Source organism: Rhinatrema bivittatum, chromosome 3 (genome assembly GCF_901001135.1).
Source record: "Rhinatrema bivittatum chromosome 3, aRhiBiv1.1, whole genome shotgun sequence".
Taxonomy (NCBI): Eukaryota; Metazoa; Chordata; class Amphibia; order Gymnophiona; family Rhinatrematidae; genus Rhinatrema; species Rhinatrema bivittatum.
This window is the reverse complement of record NC_042617.1, coordinates 545,008,184-545,027,126: the sequence shown is the minus strand read 5'-3', so window position 1 is coordinate 545,027,126 and position 18,943 is coordinate 545,008,184. Positions and strand designations below refer to the sequence as shown.

Here is an 18,943-nt window from a genome sequence, read left to right as displayed (position 1 = left end):
CCTCTCCGCTCCCTGGGCAGTGTGCTATCATGCAGCTCACAGTCCTTACATCTGAACAAAGGACTATGAAGGTCCCTATGGGCAACTTTCAGCAAAGGAGTGCTGTCCTTGTCTGGGGAGGAGGTGTCGTTCAGTCCCTCAGACGCTTGCTGCCAGCATTGCAGAGCAGCCCTGTTGCGGCAACTATGGCACTGGATGATGAAGTCATCCGGATGACACTTGCTCAAGAGGACGTTACCGCTGCTGTTACTGGCTCCTTGGTCATTCCATCAGCAGCAGGAGAGAGATTTGGGCAGGCATTTTCTAGCTCTGCCCTTTCATTGGGAGATCGGCTTATGGATGCTGAAAAGGGGTCCACTTCACCGCCTGGAAGTACTGCTTCATTGGAGTTAGTGGTGTACTGCTCAACCCTTCATCCTGCCTCCTAAACCGGGGGTTGTAACATTATAGGCCATCTGGGATCTAATGGCTAACTTTGCTTTGTCTTTTACTGCTTGTTCCAGTAAGGTAAATAAAATCATTCTAAACTGGAATCTCTTAAACAAGATACTTCTATAAAACATCAAGACTCTTTGGGGAAGATAAATTCTTTGGAAACAGATTTTAACCTGATTCAATCTGTTAATTCCACCTTAATTAAGGAATGGGAAAGCTTGCTGAAGAGAGTGGAATATTGAGAACAATTTGAGACACCTCAATTTATGATTTCTTAATTTTCCTTACTTTCTGGATGAACAATCTCGAGTAACTTTGAGGAAATATTTGATAGAAATATTGCATATTCGCTTTAATAAGGTTCCGCCAATTAATAAGTTGTACTTTTTGCCTTTCCGTTCCTCTATAACTCAAGAAGTGCCTGCTCATCCTTCCATTGATTTTGAAAATTTGACTGTCTTAGAATCTTCTCAATAAATTATCGAAAAAGCCATGTTATTGGTTTCTTTCATTAATGAATACGATATTAGTTATATTAGGAAATGCTACTTTAAAAATGTGAACGTTTCTTTTTATGGTCAAGTAGTCAAGGTTTTTCCAGATATGCCAAGGGTGACTCAAGAAAAAAGAAGAAGCTTTCTGGCATTACATCAGGAAGTTAGGGCTCTTGGAACTTCCTTCCTACTGAGATACACTTGCAAATGTGTTATGAAATACAGAGCAGACTGTCATATTTTCTTTACTCTGGAACAACTTCATGTTTTTCTAGATTCCAAGCAGTCCATTGGTTCTCCATCACATTAGATTGAGTGTCTATAATTGTAATACTTCAGGTTTGTTCATGTAATTTGCTGTTTCTTGTGATATTTCTCTGTTTTTTCTCCTTTTTCTGCTCCCCCCCCCTTCAATTTTGTGGTTATTTATGAGATCTGAGTTATCTCGAGGTAAACAACTTTTTTTTAGTTTTTCTATGGTTGGGTATTATTACCATTAAGAACATAAGATGTTGCCATACTGGGTCAGACCAAGGGTCCATAAAGACAAGCAACCTTTTTCCAACTGTGGCCAGTCCAGGTTACAAGTACCTGGAAAGTACCCAAATATTAAGTAGATCTCATGCTACTAATTCCAGTAATAGCAGTGGCTATTCCCTAAGTCAACTTTACTAATAGCAGTTAATAGACTTCTCCAGGAACTTATCCAAACCTTTTTTAAACCCAGCTATACTAATTGCCCTAACCACATCTGCTGGCAACAAATTCCAGAGCTTAATTGTATGTTGAGTGAAAAATAATTTTCTCCGATTAGTTTTAGATGTGCTACTTGCTAACTTCATAGAATGCCCTTATCTTTGCTGTGAAAAGATGACTCTTTGCATTTTGATAAAAAATAATTAAAAAAAGAATCCCTAGCAGGCATCACATACAACTGAAAAGAAAACACAGAGAGGGCAAATTTAAGAAAGAGTTTATACATCTTTAATTTCAGACAAATTTAACCCCCTGCCCATGAACTAAAATATATTTGAACAAAAAAGAAACTTAACTGCAAAACTGAAAGAAGCAGCAGCAGAATTAAAAGACAGGCAGGTTTTTATTTTGAGAACCTAAAGATACAAATTATTTTAATAGATCCGCAATCCAAAAGATTGATGAGATGATACAACCTGAGCAGCATAGTGGTTAATTTCTATTATACGAGGGTAAGTCAGTAAGTCACAAACATACATGGGATTAATATTCATGAAATTTATTTAAATGCAAAAGATGAATTATTTACTAGAGATGTGAATCGTGTCCTCGATCGTCTTAACGATCGATTTCGGCTGGGAGGGGGAGGGAATCGTATTGTTGCCATTTGGGTGTGTAAAGTATCGTGAAAATCGTTAAAATCGTGAGCCGGCACACTAAAACCCCCTAAAACCCACCCCCGACCCTTTAAATTAAATCCCCCACCCTCCCGAACCCCCCCCCCCCAAATGCCTTAAATTACCTGGGGGTCCAGCGGCACACTAAAACACGGCACACTAAAACATGGCACACTAAAACCCACCCCGACCCTTTAAATTAAATCCCCCACCCTCCCGAACCCCCCCCCCCCAAATGCCTTAAATTACCTGGGGGTCCGTAGCCTTAAATTACCTCCGTAGCGGCGGTCCGTAGTTAAATCGGGGGAAGGGGGAGAGCAGGAAAAGCGGCACACTAAATCGTGTAGTCTTCAGCCGGCGCCATTTTGCAAAATGGCCGCCGCAAAATGGCGGCGGCCATAGACCAAAACGATTCGACGCAGGAGGTCGTTCTGGACCCCCGATGGACTTTTGGCAAGTCTTGTGGGGGTCAGGAGGCCCCCCCAAGCTGGCCAAAAGTTCCTGGGGGTCCAGCGTGGGTCCGGGAGCGATTTCCTGCCACGAATCGTTTTCCGTATGGAAAATGGCGCCGGCAGGAGATCGACTGCAGGAGGTCGTTCAGCGGGGGTGACGATTTTTGACGATTTAAAATATATCGGACGATATTTTAAATCGTCAAAAAACGATTCACATCCCTATTATTTACTGTGAAATATACAGAATATAGTCACAAACAGTTTTTCTGGAAAAACCAACTACTTTTCAACGTAATCGCCGCGAACATTTATACATTTGTCCCAGCGTTTGAAAAGTCCGTCAAAACCTTCTGCGTAAAAGTCTTTTGGCTGGCATCGTAACCAGCGCTTCACCTCTTGTTCCACTTCTTCATCACTGGTGAAATGTTTACCACCGAGATGGCTTTTCAGTTTGCCAAACAAGTGAAAATCGCTGGGTGCCAAATCCGAACTCTATGGTTCAAGAACTCTATGGTTCAAGAACTTCCCAGTGCAGGTTCGCAATTGTCTGACGAGTCTCATTCAAAGTGTGTGGTCTGGCATTATCGTGAAGAATCAGCACTCCTCTTTTTCCAGATCTGGGAATTTTCTACGAATAGCTCCTTTAAGCTTTAATAGAGTAGCACAGTAGGAAGCCGAATTAACAGATTCACTACACTTCTGAAAACTGGTTAAGAGTATCCCATCTCGGTCCCAAAACACAGTCAACATGACCTTTCCTGCAGAAGGCACAAGCTTGAATTTTCTCGGTGTCGGTGATAGTGGATGCTTCCACTGCATGGAATCGCGTTTCGCTTCTGATTGATAGTGGTGCACCCACGACTCGTCACCAGTAACAATACGTGCCATCATTGATTCACCTTCGTTTGCATAACAGCAGAGATTTTCCAAACAGACACCCATCCGGTTGTTTTTATTGTCTTCGGTCAGCTGTTTGGGAACCCATCTTGCACAGATTTTGTGAAAGTTCAATGCATCGTGCACTAAGGAATATGCTAATCCGTGAGAACACCCAATTTCTTTGGCAACTTCGTCAATTGTTACCCTCCGGTTAGCGCAAACCATCTCTTCAACCTGCTTCACAGTTGCCTCTGTCGCAATCTCTAGAGATCAACCAGGTCTGGTTTCGTCGTTCACATTGGCACGTCCTTGTGCAAATTTATCGGTCCAGTTATAAATTGCTTTACGCGAGAGACATTTCTCTCCATATACTGGATACATTTCTTTATGAATATCTTTTGCCACTAAGCCCTTAGCCCATAAAAATCGGACAACAGCACTTTGTTCTTCGACCGTACAATCTGTCAACACGGCAGCCATTTTCCTTGTGTACACAGCCCCTGCGCATGCACAGTTTAAATAATTATTTATGTACATAAGCACTTCTAAGGTGCTGCCATCTATGGAATATGGAATATGACAACATATATATGTTTTATTACCTTAGTAGAGAGATTTGTGACTTACTTACTGACTTACTCTCGTAGCAAAGAACTAGAACCACTTTTAGGACAGAACACTGGAATTAAACACATCTACTTTGAAAAATACTGCTGCAGTACAATGGAAATTATAAACCATACTGATAGTGAAAACCAGAAATCTAATTTGCTTGGACCATGGTTATGTTCTAGCCAAACTTAGGCCTAGATTCAGCAAATTGCTATAAATAAAACAGAAATATGGTACATTAGTGTCTGTGTTAATAAAAAAGGGGTGTATTTAGGGAAATTTCAGATGTACTGCATCGTGTAGGTAAATTACACAACGTGTGACATGTTAGCGCGTTGTGTGTGTCATTTTATGTGACGCGTGTCACTTTACACGTCACATGTTATTTTCTTTGTTTATATATATACCGGCTTCCTGCAGCTGCCTCTTTGAGGGTGTATCAGGCATGGAAGAGAGAGGAGAGGAGCTGAGATTTTTGGTAGGGGTTTAGAGGAAGTCTATAGCGAAATTTGAGTGAGTTACCTTGTCTTCTTTTGTCATCTGTTTCCCATTACCTTGGTTGCTTGTCTGTTTTTGTGTGTGAAAGTTTTTGTTAGTTTATCAAGCTTGTCTGTCTGTTTTTGTGTGCTGCTGGATGAGTGGTGACAGTGGTGGAAGAGTGATAGAGGAGGAGTGGTGGTGGTACTGAGGAGCTGGAAAGGATGGAGCATGAGAGGCATGGGGAGAGAGGAGAGGAGAGGCATGAGGAAAAGATGGGGAGAAGAGCAGGAGTGGCAGGAGGAGTGAGAGCAAGGACAGTGACACCTCTCCGGAGGTGGAAGTGGCACCGCGTTCATCTGCCAGCCAGGCAGCAGGATGAACTCATCTTTGGGCTTTAAATTTCAGCGTGGAGGACAATGACATGATAGTCATTGAGAACTATAATCTGCTGTTTGGGAACCATGCGACGAAGACTTCAAGGGCAGCCAGGGGACAAATATGGTGCACCATTGCCCAGGCCATATCCCAGCGCAGCAGAGTACGAAGGACAGTATAGCAGATAGCATAAAGGCCCAACTGAAGAACAAGCAGGCTAGCCAGATAAATATCTGCGCCAGACAGGAGGAGGAGAAGCCCCTTGCCCCATCGTGATGACCCCCATGGAAGATAGCTTTATTCAACCGCTGGGACAAGATTGTGTTTGAGGGGATGGACGAGGGCCTAGACATCACCTGAGCCGTGGTCAGTATGTTCACCTCACCTGTAAATGTCAAGTATGCTACAGATGCAAAATGCACATCTTATGCCAAACATTAAATGTATATTCCTTAGCATTCATACTTAGCTCTTACCCAGGAAACCACTGGATCCAACTGTGAAACCCCAGAAAGCAGCAGCTCACTGAAGCCAGCTGCTTTCCAAATGGATGCACAAGCACATTGGAGTGAGGAAGAAGATGATGACCCATAGCAGCAGTAACAGCAGCAGCGGCCACAACTCCAGATACTGGCATCTCTTGATTCACCTCTCAACATGAGCCTAAATAGCTCCAGCTTCATGGAGGAGTCAACCCTGCTATGGGAGAAAGCTCAGCCATCTCCACCTGCTTCCAGGATGCCATGTCACCAGCAGACCACAGACCCCCAGTCTGACCTACCTACCATCCCCAATATGCCAGTTTTAGTCCCACAGACGGTGCCTCCACCTACAGCACCAGCAGAGCAGCAGGTCCACACTACCACTGACCGCATTGAGAGGAGACATGGCCTCCAACTGCAGTATATACGAGCAGAGCTGGCATGGTTGATGAGGGTGCACATCAGGAACACTAATTCTGTGCAGGCGCACTCAGCTGCCTTTTCGCGGAGCCTTACCACCATTGCCACCTCCATCAACAACCTATCTGCCATCACACAACTAATTCAAAGACTGCGTGAGCCTCCACCTGTGCCATCCCCATCATGACTCCAGAGTTCCTGTGCCATCTAGATATGGCCTTTAGACATGGTCCTCCTGCTGCTGTTTCTTCTCATCATGTCTCATCTCCTAGTCCTGCTGCTAGAGTCTCACTTCATCTTATTCTGCTGCTGGTGTCTCATCTCATCCTGCTGCTGCCTCCATACTGTGCTCTCATCTTGTGGGGCTGCTGATGCCTCCAATCTGCTGTCATCTCCTGGGGCTGCTCCCTCCATGCTGCGCTCTCTGGTACTGGTCCTGCTACCTTCAAGCTGCACTCTCTAGTCCTGGTCCTGCTACCTCCAAACTGCATTCTCCAGTCTTGTGCCTGCTGATTGCTACTTGAACTCTGCTGCCTTGGCCCTTAGGCTGTCCCCTGAGTGCACTCTTTTAACATGTATGGGCCTTCTCTTGCCATCACATAGTTGTGCTGGTATCAGCTCTAACATTACAACTTTACTATAGCTATCGGGTTGCCACTTCCACTTTCTATGTTCTTTGCTGTAATCATGATTTAGCTAAAGGATAAGAACCTAATACTGTATATGTCACGTTACCATTTTAACTATGTTATGTACAGATCTACACTAAATGTGCAGGTCATTTCAGTTACAATGTCATGTGCAATTTGATCTCATGTCTTTCCAGAATATGATTACCAAAGACGTTGACTTCCTTTGATTCTGTTGACTATAATTGTTTAATAAAGTGGTCAGATGTTTTGAAACCACTTTCTGGTTGTGTCTTTTCATTGTGTGGTTTTTGCCTTAAGGATTCACTAGGTAAAAGGTTTGGGTCCCACATGACTTAGAATGCTAGAGTGCCATTGGACATTCCAACTAGGAACATTTCTTAAATGCAAGACCATAAATCCTAGGCCATGAAACTGAAAGCTCAGTGTATGCTCCCAAGGAAGATAGAAAGTGCTAAACATGAAACTCCTTACTATGGAGCTTCCCAAGTGGTTCCTGTAGCCTTCTCCAGACAGAATATTCTTAGCTAATTCTTGGGTACATGTGCATGCTTACTCATCAGCTTCACCAACTCTTTAGAATTTTAATTCAGGATAAATCAGCACTAATTTCATAAGGAATCATTTTTAACCCTTGCCTACTTTTGAGAATTTTCAGCCTCAACATAATTTGTCTCCTAAACACTTTTTGATCCCTATTGATTGTCCTGGGTTCCTTCCTGATGCAGTTTTTCGAAACACAGCCCATATCGGGGGACTGTGAAGCTTTTGTTAACTATGATGGTACGCTGACACATTTGCCTGACATACAAAAAAAATATTTTAAGTTATAAAAGACATTAATAATTTTGTTGTCCTTATGTGTTGGATTCTTCACAAGTCTTTCCAGCCATGTGGACAAGTAAGGGCCTCAAACCAGTAAATAGCAGAAAGGTGGCAACTCTGCTTGGAAATTGACCATTCTGCAAGCTTCTCTCCCTAGGACTCCTCAGCCTATGTGCTTTAAGGGTGGCTACAGATAGGATGAAGAGTATAACTGCTACTACAAATTGGAACAAACTACTCTGCCAATTTTCTACATAAAGCTGAACAATTTGACATCTCTGTATTTCCCAATGGCTATCAGTTACATGTCAGGCTAGGGAAATAGCTTCTAAGACAGTTTTGCCTTGGGTTCAATGAGGTTATCCTTTTGTTAGGTGACAAGTTGGTGCTATTGTAGTCCTCACTAAATATACACTGACCTATAATTTTTTTTAATTAATATTTTATTAGGATTTAATCGATTTTTACATTAATAAAATACATGAAATAAGGATTCCACAGGTACCAAGAAAAACAACTAACATAATTGTGGATTATCAATCCAAAACCTTTTCTCTAGCCCTCATTAAAAATGGAGAGTGCTACCAAGCAAAGAAAGAAGAAAAACCAAATATCAATTTCATACAAGCGACATGCTATTTCTATTCTTTTATATCTATTCCTCAGCAGTCATCTAGATCACTCAGTTTTCAACTCTTTATCAAGAAGAAAGGTTTCTAAATGTGTAGGGTCATAAAAGATACATTTATTTCCATTTAAAGTAATGCAACACTTGCATGGAAATCTGAGTAGAAAGAAAGCACCTAGCGACAAAACCCTATCCTTTAATACTAGAAATTGTTTCTTTTCATCTGGGTGGGTCTAGCCACATCTGGAAACACCTGGATTTTACTTCCACAGAAGAGAAAATCCTTGTTTTTAAAGTATCTTTGTAGAATTAAGTTTTTATCAATCTCATTATTGATATATCATCCATTGATATATCAATGGATGATATATCAATCCATTGAAGCTTCTAAAAAAGAAGTCAAATTTGGGCTACCTCCCTGTATCATATCTACTCCAACCTCAGGACCCAAAGGACTATGGTAATTTTGGATCTAGGAACATAGAATATCTTAGTTAACACTATTTCTCTACTTGTAGAGATTTGTAAAACCGCACCCAGATATTGCCATACCAACTCTGTTGCTATTCTCTGTTGGTAATTGGAATGTTTGCTATTTTGCTATTCTCTGTTGGTAATTGGAATGTTTAAAAAATGAAGATTTTTAGATCTAATTACATTTTCTAAACTCTCTAGCTGTCTTGACATTACCAAACTATCTTTAACAAATGCTGTATTAGCTGCTTGTAAATTTGAAACTTGTAAATTTACAGCCATATGATTACTTTCCAAACTAATTAATCGAGTTGCATGATCTTGAAGTGAATTTTTTGTCTCATTATTAAAAGAACCAAATTGAGTCATAGCCTGAGCTAATAATTTTTGCATACTATTTACTGACTTCCAAACATCAAGCAGGGTCACATTATTTAAATCAGGTATTTCTAAATTAGAAGCTTCCATTATTCCATCGGAGACGGCTGCTGGTAGAGACATATCCAAGCCTCCCACTACAGCAGCCATTTCCTTATTTTGCGGAATTGAATCAATTAAGGAAACGCTTAAAACATTTAAATCTTTATCAGATCTAGAGTCTTGACTCCGAGGTGATGAATGGTAGCCGGGACTCTGTATTGAGCCTGAGGAAAAAGATACATCTGGGTTAGGATTTAAGGAAACATCATTCATTCTACGTATTATATGACTGTCCATAGGCCCCCTAACCACCCCAGGGGTTGAAACCGAGGGAAATACCTTAATTTTCCTTTTCCTGCCCATGTATCTTCAAGAAATTATCTGCGATGTTAACTGGAAGCAGCAAGGAGTGCGCCCCTTAGGCACGCTCCTTTGGCAGCGCACCTGCGGCTGCGTGCCGCAGCCCCTTGGTTTTAATCAGTTCCAGACCCGGTACGATGACGTCACAGGGGGCATGGCTCAACTCGCTCCGTGGAGAAAAAGTTTCAGTTGTTTTAAACAGGCTCTGAGCAGTCCCTCTGGCTGTAGTTCCCTCCAGTAGGAGGAAATCCCTCCAGTTGCACTCCCAAGAGACCTCTCATGCTCCCCTGGTTTTAACCAGTTCCAGACCCGGTCCGATTATGTCACAGGGGTAGTGGCTCAACTCACTCCGTGCAGAAAAAGTTTCAGATGTTTTAAACAGCTCTGAGCAGTCCAGCTGAAGTTCCCTCCAGCAGGAGGAAATCCCTCCAGTTGCACTCTCCGACTTATACATTTTTGATGTGACTTTGTATTAAAAATGAAGGCATGACAACATCCTATTCACCATCATCCTTCAGATAGTCATATCAGAATCCTTGTCTAAGCTTCCCCAGCAGCTAACATAACCAACATGACAGCTCAAGGCCCTTACTATCTGTACATGATCGTTGACTGTTTCTTTGCTAGGTGTAGCAGGGCTCTATGATGTATAGTCATGTGCAGCCCCAAAGAGATATGCTAGCTTCCAATGACCTGTGATATGTTTGGATAGCTACTATCTTTGAATTGGGCTTTCCAAAAGGTTGTAAGTGAAGGACTGCTAGCTGAGCCCTCTGTCAAAACTGTCTCAGAGACAGCTCAGGCAGTGCTGTCACCTGTGTCTTTGTAGGCCCATGTGACACTATGCATATGATGTACACACACAGGAACTCTGTAGTGAGGATGGGCGCAGCAGTCTTCTTTCATCTAGCCACCACAGGAACATTGTAGTGATTACTGGCCTGGCTTATTTGGAAAAGTCATCTTTGAGTGAAAATTGTTACTCTTTAAAAGGTTAACTAGTTGGGGTGGGGGTGAGGGTGGGGTCCTCAATGCCCATGACATGCCCTAACTCCTTCCTTTTTATTTTAAATCATGCATGCACATGTATATTTGTAATTTGCGGCTTTTAAAATACATGTTGCTCACACGGGGCTCATATAATCCCGTATTATATACTAACAATGCTTTTAAAATTCACCCCAAATTGAGTACCCTAAAGTGACAGACAATATTAGAAACTGATTTAGTGGGAAGCAACATAAAGTAAATGGAGTTCACTCCAAGGAAAGAAGTGTTACTAGTAGTAAGCTGCAGGGATTAGTTCTCAGTCCAGTTCTTTTCAGCATTTTTGTTAGAGATATTACAGGGCTATCGTGAAAGCTTTGCCTTTCTGCAGGTAAACACTCTGGAAGGGTGGAAAAAATGGGGGATCTAGTGAAGTTTGAATAATGGTCTACAGTCTGGCAGCTAAAATTTAATGCTAAAAAAATGTAGCATCATGCACTGGGTTACAAAAACCCAAAGGATCATTACAGCATGAGGGTAAAGTTCTTCTGTATAAAAACAAGAGCATAATCTGGGGGGTGACCATATCTGTTAATAGTAAGGTGGTCAAACAGGTAGACAAGGTGAAGGCAGAAACCAGAAGGATACTAGGAAGCATAGATAGAGAAATAGTCAGCAGGAAAAAGGAGCTGGTACTGCCTCAATGTGGGATAGATAAACATATAAACCTTATATTATAAAGAATCGCAAAAACAAAGAATCGCAAAAACAAAGAATCGCATCCAATCCTGACAGAGCAAGGAGTCCCACAAGGATCATCACTTTCACCCACCCTCTTCAATATCTACCTCCTCCCTCTCTGCCATCTACTCTCAAACCTTAAGCTTACCCATTACCTCTATGCAGACGACATACAAATCCTCCTTCCGATCACAGAATCCCTTCAAAAAACCATCACGTACTGGGAAGAATGCCTACAGCCCATCAAAAACCTACTCTCAAGCCTCAACTTAGTATTGAATGCTAATAAAACCGAAATGCTCATTGTCTCCCAGGATCCACGCACAATCTCTTCCAGCCTTTCTCCACCTAACACAAACAACTCGTTCTCATCCGACGTCAGAGACCTTGGAGCATGGCTTGATAATCATCTAAACCTGAAAAAGTTCGTAAACAATACCACAAAGGACTGCTTTTACAAATTGCAAGTCCTCAAAAAATTTAAACCCCTCCTTCACTTCTCCGACTTCAGACTAGTACTACAATCCATCATTCTTTCCAAGCTCGACTACTGCAACTCCCTGCTACTAGGTATTCCCGCCAACACTATCAAACCATTACAGATGGTGCAGAATTCAGCGGCTAGAATTCTAACCAGCACTAACAAAAAAGATCATATCACCCCAATCCTTCGGAACTTACATTGGCTCCCCATTAAACAAAGGATACTCTATAAGGTACTCACTATCATCTACAAAGCGACAAACAATCTAGCCCCCATTACATTAAGCTCTCAACTCCAACCGCACACTTCCTCCAGACCAATCAGAAGCGCATACAGAGGAACACTGCATGCTCCGCAAATAAAATCATCACTGAGCAAACGAGCGCTATCTTCAGCAGGCCCACACCAGTGGAACACGCTTCCCCCAGATCTTAGACTAGAACCCAGTCATCAAGAATTCAAAAAAAGACTGAAGACTTTTCTCTTCCAACAAGCTTTCCCAGACGCTTTATCTTACCCTGACTGACAGACTTCCTAATTACCAGATATCCCTTAACTATGGACACTGTATACTTTTAAGAATCTGAAACTGGACAATTATCTTTGAGCTCAAAAATTCACTTTATTTCATATATATTTATTTGGCATTGCGTATTTTTATATTTATTTATTGCAACGTTAAATAGTCATACTTCTTATTTAAAATATTATATTTCTTTCTTTATTTATTACCAGTTAAAATATTACTTTAATTAGTACTATGTTAAATTGTCAACCAGTTATACTGTTCCATATGTTATACGGTTCCATGTAAAGCTCCGCTCTCTGTTGAGCAGTTCTTCGTTTTATGTAAACCGGAGTGATTTGTAGCCCCTACAAGAACTTCAGTATATAAAAATTAAAAATAAATAAAATAAATAAATTATATTAAAGGGATTGCTCACGTTAATCAGAGATTTCCCATTCATAGCATAGTTACCCCTACCCCAAACAACTGAAATAAACTCAGAAGCACCAACACATTCAAAGATCTCCATTCCCTCAAACTCCTGAAAAGGGTCCCAAAGAGGCAAACCTCTTTGGCTCGTCTCTTCAGTGAGTCGCAGCAGTGGCTTGACTCACAGATTTAAAGCCATCCTGGTGATGGCATCAGGGTCGGACTGGCAGCAAAGTCAGATGCAGAGGGGCGTGGTCATAAGCTTGAAAGTCTGGGGCTCGATAAAAGGCTGCGATGATTGAAATCTGCCTATTGATACTCTCTCTCAACTCCTCTGCAGATGGCAAGGTTCAGACACAGCGGTTCAACTCACAGATTTTAAACAACTATTTAACCAGATACATTTTGTCCTCCCTCAATCCTGCGAAGTACACACAGGGTTTCGCAATGCATATGCTTTTAGCTGCATGTAGGGGAGACATTCCTGAGGATAAGTTTAGGAGAGGATCAGAAAATAATGCATGCAGTCTGTATTTTCAAATCGAAGTACATTATTTTCCATTAAAAATCTATCTGTACAAAAAGCAGGTGCACAAGTCCATGGGTACTTTGCACCTGTGGAAATTGTCAAAGGGAAAATATACAGCTATAGTTAAGTTTTTGTATTACTAGGTAAGTTATCGCAAGCGACAAGATTTAATCCTATTTCTGTTTTCAGTCTTTGGAATACTGAGCTGCTTTGCATACATGCTATCCATTTTTAAGCTCATTACTTGATGTAATTCTCTCATGTGTGATAATATTTGCTGGAATTTTCGCACATGTAACATGCTTTGAGTTCTTTGATGGAAAAATGTGAAATAATAAACAATAGTGATGATCACTGCTTTTTTTGTTCATTAATGGTAATGCTATTGTGTGAGTAACATTTTACGCATATTATTATGTTTTTAAAGTTTGTCAGATGCTAACATAAGTATTTAATGTGCATTAATGTAGTTTAGTAAACAGGATCCTTTGTTTAGTAAAAAACATTTTTTGGAGAAACTAACCTTGGAATGAAGGAAAGATTATCCAAATATATCTGAGATATGAACTATTAGTTTAAATAGAAATCTGAAAGAAATTCACTGGGTAGAGCCACGGAGAACATAACATGATTCTAAAGGTTGTTCTGCTCCCCTATAATCTTTTGTTTTAATAATCTGTGGAAGGGAAGTACAGTGGAAGGGAGCGGGGAAGAGTATGCATGTTTGATATTTAAGAATTTTACAGTTGCAATATCTGTGCTTACTGTTTGAACTAATGTTCCATAAATCAGATAGGAATAAACGAAAATGATTTGTATTTTGAGAGAATTATATCTTTGTACTTTGCAGTAGATTATATTACATTGCCACACAAAGTTGTTTCCGGTTTTGTAATTCTAGTTAAATATATTGTCACTTGTTTGTTTCTTACTAAACTATTAAAACTAAAAAAAATTGCTCTATTACTTTAGGAATTAAATATAACTTTTGAAACAAATTAGAGCTGTATAAGTAACTGTTCAAACATGTCATTAAATTGTATTTTTTTAAGATATACATGCTTAAGATAATTTTCCCCGATAAATACTATAAAGTTAATAACCCCCTCCCACACACACACACACACACACAAAATCCCCATAACAAACAAATTAAGCATGTTGCTTTATAAATGGGAAATGTCATAAAATATAATTTTCACAAATAAGGCAATGAGCTTCATTTGCCATTTGTGGTTTCACTCATGAATAATGGCTCATTTTCTCAGTATAAAAAAAAAGTAAAGCACAATATATTACTGTTTAGTGTTGCAGTCTGTCTCCAATCTCAGATAAGAGTAACAAACAACACATAGTAAAAACTCCATTATGGCACTCAAACAATCTGAAAACTCAAATAACCAGCATCTAGCAGCACAAGGGACAGGAGGGAAGGGAGTGATTTAATAAGAGAAAAGAGTAGCTTTTCTTTGCTCTATGCTCTATTCACTCCAGCATCATCCTTTTCCCTCTTGTTTCCCGCAGGCTCCTGTCTGGAGCTGGAATTCGCAGATAACTGACTTATTCAATTAACCAGCATGGACTATATACCATGCATGCCAGATAATGGAGCTACTGCTGTATAACATTTTTTTAAATATTCACTCCAATTCAGGACCTAGAGCGTATGAGCTCATATTCAAATGTATATGGACTTCCATGGTCCCAGAAAACAACATGGAAGCCGATCCAACATAGCAGCAATGCAACCAAAACAAAATTAGATCGGTGACAGGAAATACTTTCATTAAAGGTAAAAACCAGTGCCCGACTCGGGCCAAGTTTCACCCATACAATGTGGGCTGCTTCAGGGACTATATATATAAGAGCAATGTGAAAAAGAAGATGACCATTCAAATAATGTTAATTCCTTCACAGTAACTAGTAGTGCAGCTACAGACATTAGCTTAGGTACACTATCTCAGCACACAGTCTGTAAACCAATTAACATCTCAGCAAACAGGAAGTCTACTGTATTTGTCCACCCCAGGAATCTTGTTTAAATTTACAATACAGAACAGCACAAATGCACAAGTCCGCATCTCACAAGATTCCTGCAGTGGACAAATGCAGTAGACTTCCTGTTTGCTGAGATGTTAATCGGTTTACAGACTGTGTGCTGAGCTATTGTACCTAAGCTAATGTCTGTAGCTGCACAACTAGTTACTGTGAAGGAATTAACATTATTTGAATGGTCATCTTCTTTCTCACAATGTTCTTATATACCTGATGCAGCCCACATAGTATGGACTTGCATGCACATGCACGTTGATTTTATAATAAGCATGCATAAATGCACACACAACAAAATATGCACAAGTTATATATGTATATCGTACATGAACTCTGTAAATGCATTTGTGTGTGAATCATACATGCACATTTTTCTGGGATGTACAACTACAGTTCTTCTAGAGTGGGCTTATTCTGTGATGCCTCCACCAGCACAGCAGCTGAATTTCACCACCAAGAATGTGTCATGACTGGTGGTGACTAATAAGCATCTGCTCTTCCTGGTAAGGGGAGTGAGCCGCAATACTAGGATCCTGAAGCAGGATTGGAGAGGCTTGCAAAGAGATTTTAATCATGCAGCCTCCTACCCATGTAGGGTAAGTAGATTGAGGGTAATAGGAATGCAGGTGGGAATAGGGGTTTGGGAGGGGGGTTGAAGTTGATAGAGGTGTGTTGGAGGGCCATTGGGATTTGCAAATGGAGTTGAATGGTGTGTGTTCAGGGCAATTGGGTTTTGGGGATGGGATGCGGACTGATAAAGGTGTGTAGGTGGGGTCACTAGGAGTGTGGGGATGGGGTGGGCACTGATAAGGGTATGTAAGGGGAGTGGGGACTGATCAGGGGGTGTAGGGTGGTCACTAGTGGGGCAATAGGGGTGTGGGGATTGAAGTGGGGACTAAGGGCACATTGGGAGTCACTAGGGGTTTGGGGAAAGGGATGGTACTGATAAGGGTGTGTTGGGGTCACGGGGGGGGCAATAAAGGTGGGGGGATGGGGGTGGGGGACTGATAAGGGTATGCTGGGGGGGCAATGTGGTTAATAAGTAGGGCAAGAGGCAATGCCTATGAATGAATATTGTAACAGGTTTACATTTCATTAATGGCATAATCAATGTACATGTGTCGCTAAATTTATATTCAGAAAGAGTAAAAGCTTAGATAAGGATAATAAGGGAGAATTTTACCAATAATTACTAGTATAATAAAGGTCCAATTATGAGATATAATTTACTCAGGGACATATAATACATTTAATGGTGGCCCCTATAGCAGAGTAAACCAATGTCCTACTTCCATAAGGAAGAGAGGTGTCCCTGTCACACAGTTCCAGTTACTCCCAAAAGGTCTGTGGTTCTCTGTAGTCCCAGAGTTATCCCTTTTAAATGATCATTTATCTGAAAGGGGTATTCCGACTGGCTGGACTGGCCTGCTAGCTCCCTCATGAAAATTGGAAACCTGGCAATTCATGGACCTTTCCTTGTTCTGGTGTACTTCTGGCTGGTGGCAGGATATCACTTCTAGGTGCATTTAAGGAGTACAAAGAGACATGATACTAACTTATGACTTCAGCTGAAAACACAGAAACATACCAGTATGAAAGTTACAGTAGCAGCAACAGTGCACACTAAACTTAGTATTCCTATTTCTCTGTACAGATTGAGGACCTCAAAAAGGCGGCCCAGGAGCTGCGACAAAAAATTGAGGGTGGCTGGATCGGGCTGTGTGTGAAGTGCGATGAAGTTGGAGGCAAGTTCATGATATAACAATCAGGGAGATTTGAACATGGTCTGCTTCCAATCCAGGCCCCCCTACAGGCCTTATACTCTCAAGACCCTGTCTCTACCTTGAGCTTCAACAAACCCTCATGCAAAAAACGTTGCCCTTGGCATTTCTCTGGGTTACGGGCAGCATTGTCATGAAGCATGACATATAAACCTCCCTCACACAATACAGTGGGAGCACTGAGAGGAGAGATCACCTTGCTGGTGGCTGAAGATACCAGTCCTTGCTGTCCTCCTTACTTTGAACAGCAAGATATTAGCCCATTGGAAGGACCCTATAAAGTTTTGGAAACAACAGGTTCCATTATATAATAGCCTATCCTGATAAACGAAAGAAAACTCAGATCTACCATGTAAACCTTCTGAAGAAGTGTGTTCCACATGTGTGGAGAGGTAAAAGAAGAGGAGTTTGGTCCAGAGGTCAAACCTGAAGTGGACCAAACCCAGATTCATTTTGGATAGTAGCTGTCCACTGCACAAACAGCTGACTTAAAGCAACTGGTGAAGCAAAACAAGGAGATCTTCTCAAACCTAATGGGTCATACACACCTGGTGCAGCATGACATATTACACCTCCTGGAGTTGTTGTGCGGCATCGACCCTATCAAATTCCTGAGGCCAGGTGCTGCATCATGGAGACCAAAATGAAGGAGATGCTTCAGCTTGGCGATACAGAGGATTGGTCCTCACCCATAGTGATGATGCTGAAGCCAAAAGGCACCATAAGGTTCTGCATTGACTTTAAAAAAGCTCAACGAGGTCTCAAAACTTGATGCATACCTGATGCCCTGAGTGAATGAGCTGATTGAGTGTCTGCAATCAGCCCAGTCTGCAATCAGCCCAGTTCATCTCTACCCTGGACATTACAAAAGGACAATGGCAAGTGCCACTCACACCAGTAGCGAAGGGGAAGACTGCATTCTCAATGCCGGAGACTTTTCCAGTTCACTGGACCTTGGACCTTGGTCTGACCCAGTATGAGCTTCCTTATATACTGCTCTCAATTTGGAACACACTCGATGCTGGTTCAATAGGGAGCATCCAGACATGAGCCTTCCTATCTTTGCTTCACTTAGTATTTTCTACAGGATTCTTGGTGAATCAGAGATCTTGTGGTTCCACTGCAAAATAAGATCCCCTGGTCACAAACATTCAGGACTTTGGGTTAGATCCCTGCTGCCCTTGACAGACAGGAAGTAAGATTAAGCTCCAGATACAGTAACCTTAGGGGTTAAAGAGCAGCATCCAGATTTCACTGGTTATTGGAGATGTGTATCGAAGGGGATTGGCACTGTTTCCATGTCCTCTTGAATCTGTGCTTGAGTGCTTAGAGCTTGATGCAAGCTGGGACAGCAATATTATTAGAATCCCTGAGGCCTATCCTTCGCTTCTGTGCTGGAGTATACATTTCTTTCTGCTTATCGGTGCCTCTAGTGGATGGTGCAATTTGACAGTCCTTTGGCTTTGACTTTGCTGCTGTTTCAGTGTGGATCTAGTCTTCTTTAGATTTTTAACATCTTACTAAAGCCTCATCTTGTGGAACTTAATTGCCCTTGGCGACATCCTAGAGCCGATGCAGTTACATCCTTAAGCAAGAAGGCAAGGGGGTAACCTGCACAAAGCGGCAATTACAATCTTGAACACCTGACTGGATGGGCCATTTCAGTCCTTATCTGCCGTCATTTACTATGTAAAAGCAGAAAAACTGATACAAAGGCATGGATAGAGCAGGGAACCACTGTGCAATGAAACAAAAAACATCTCTTTAATTATACAGGAAAAAATGAATTGAGGTATACTGCGTGCTTCAGGAACTATCATGCATGCCCCAAATTATTTGTAAACACTTTTTAGGAAAGCTCTAGAAAGCATCCAATCAGCGCCAGGCTACAATCATGCCACCCACAAGGGTAAGGCATGATTCATTTGTTTTTTGAGAAAATTTTTATTGCATATTACCTTTCAATTAAACAACTATGTGATTTAGGATATCAATTGAAAATTACAAATGCAGTCATTGATGAACAGCAATATACTTATTTGATTTATATTTCATCTTTTAGACATTTAA

The 18,943-nt window shown here is 41.2% G+C and overlaps 1 protein-coding gene across 3 annotated transcripts in view; it reads right to left on the bottom strand.

Annotated features, from left to right (window-relative positions):
* TBC1D32 (TBC1 domain family member 32) overlaps positions 1–18,943 on the bottom strand; it is a 661,976-nt gene that overhangs the window by 128,579 nt on the left and 514,454 nt on the right. The window lies entirely within an intron of this gene.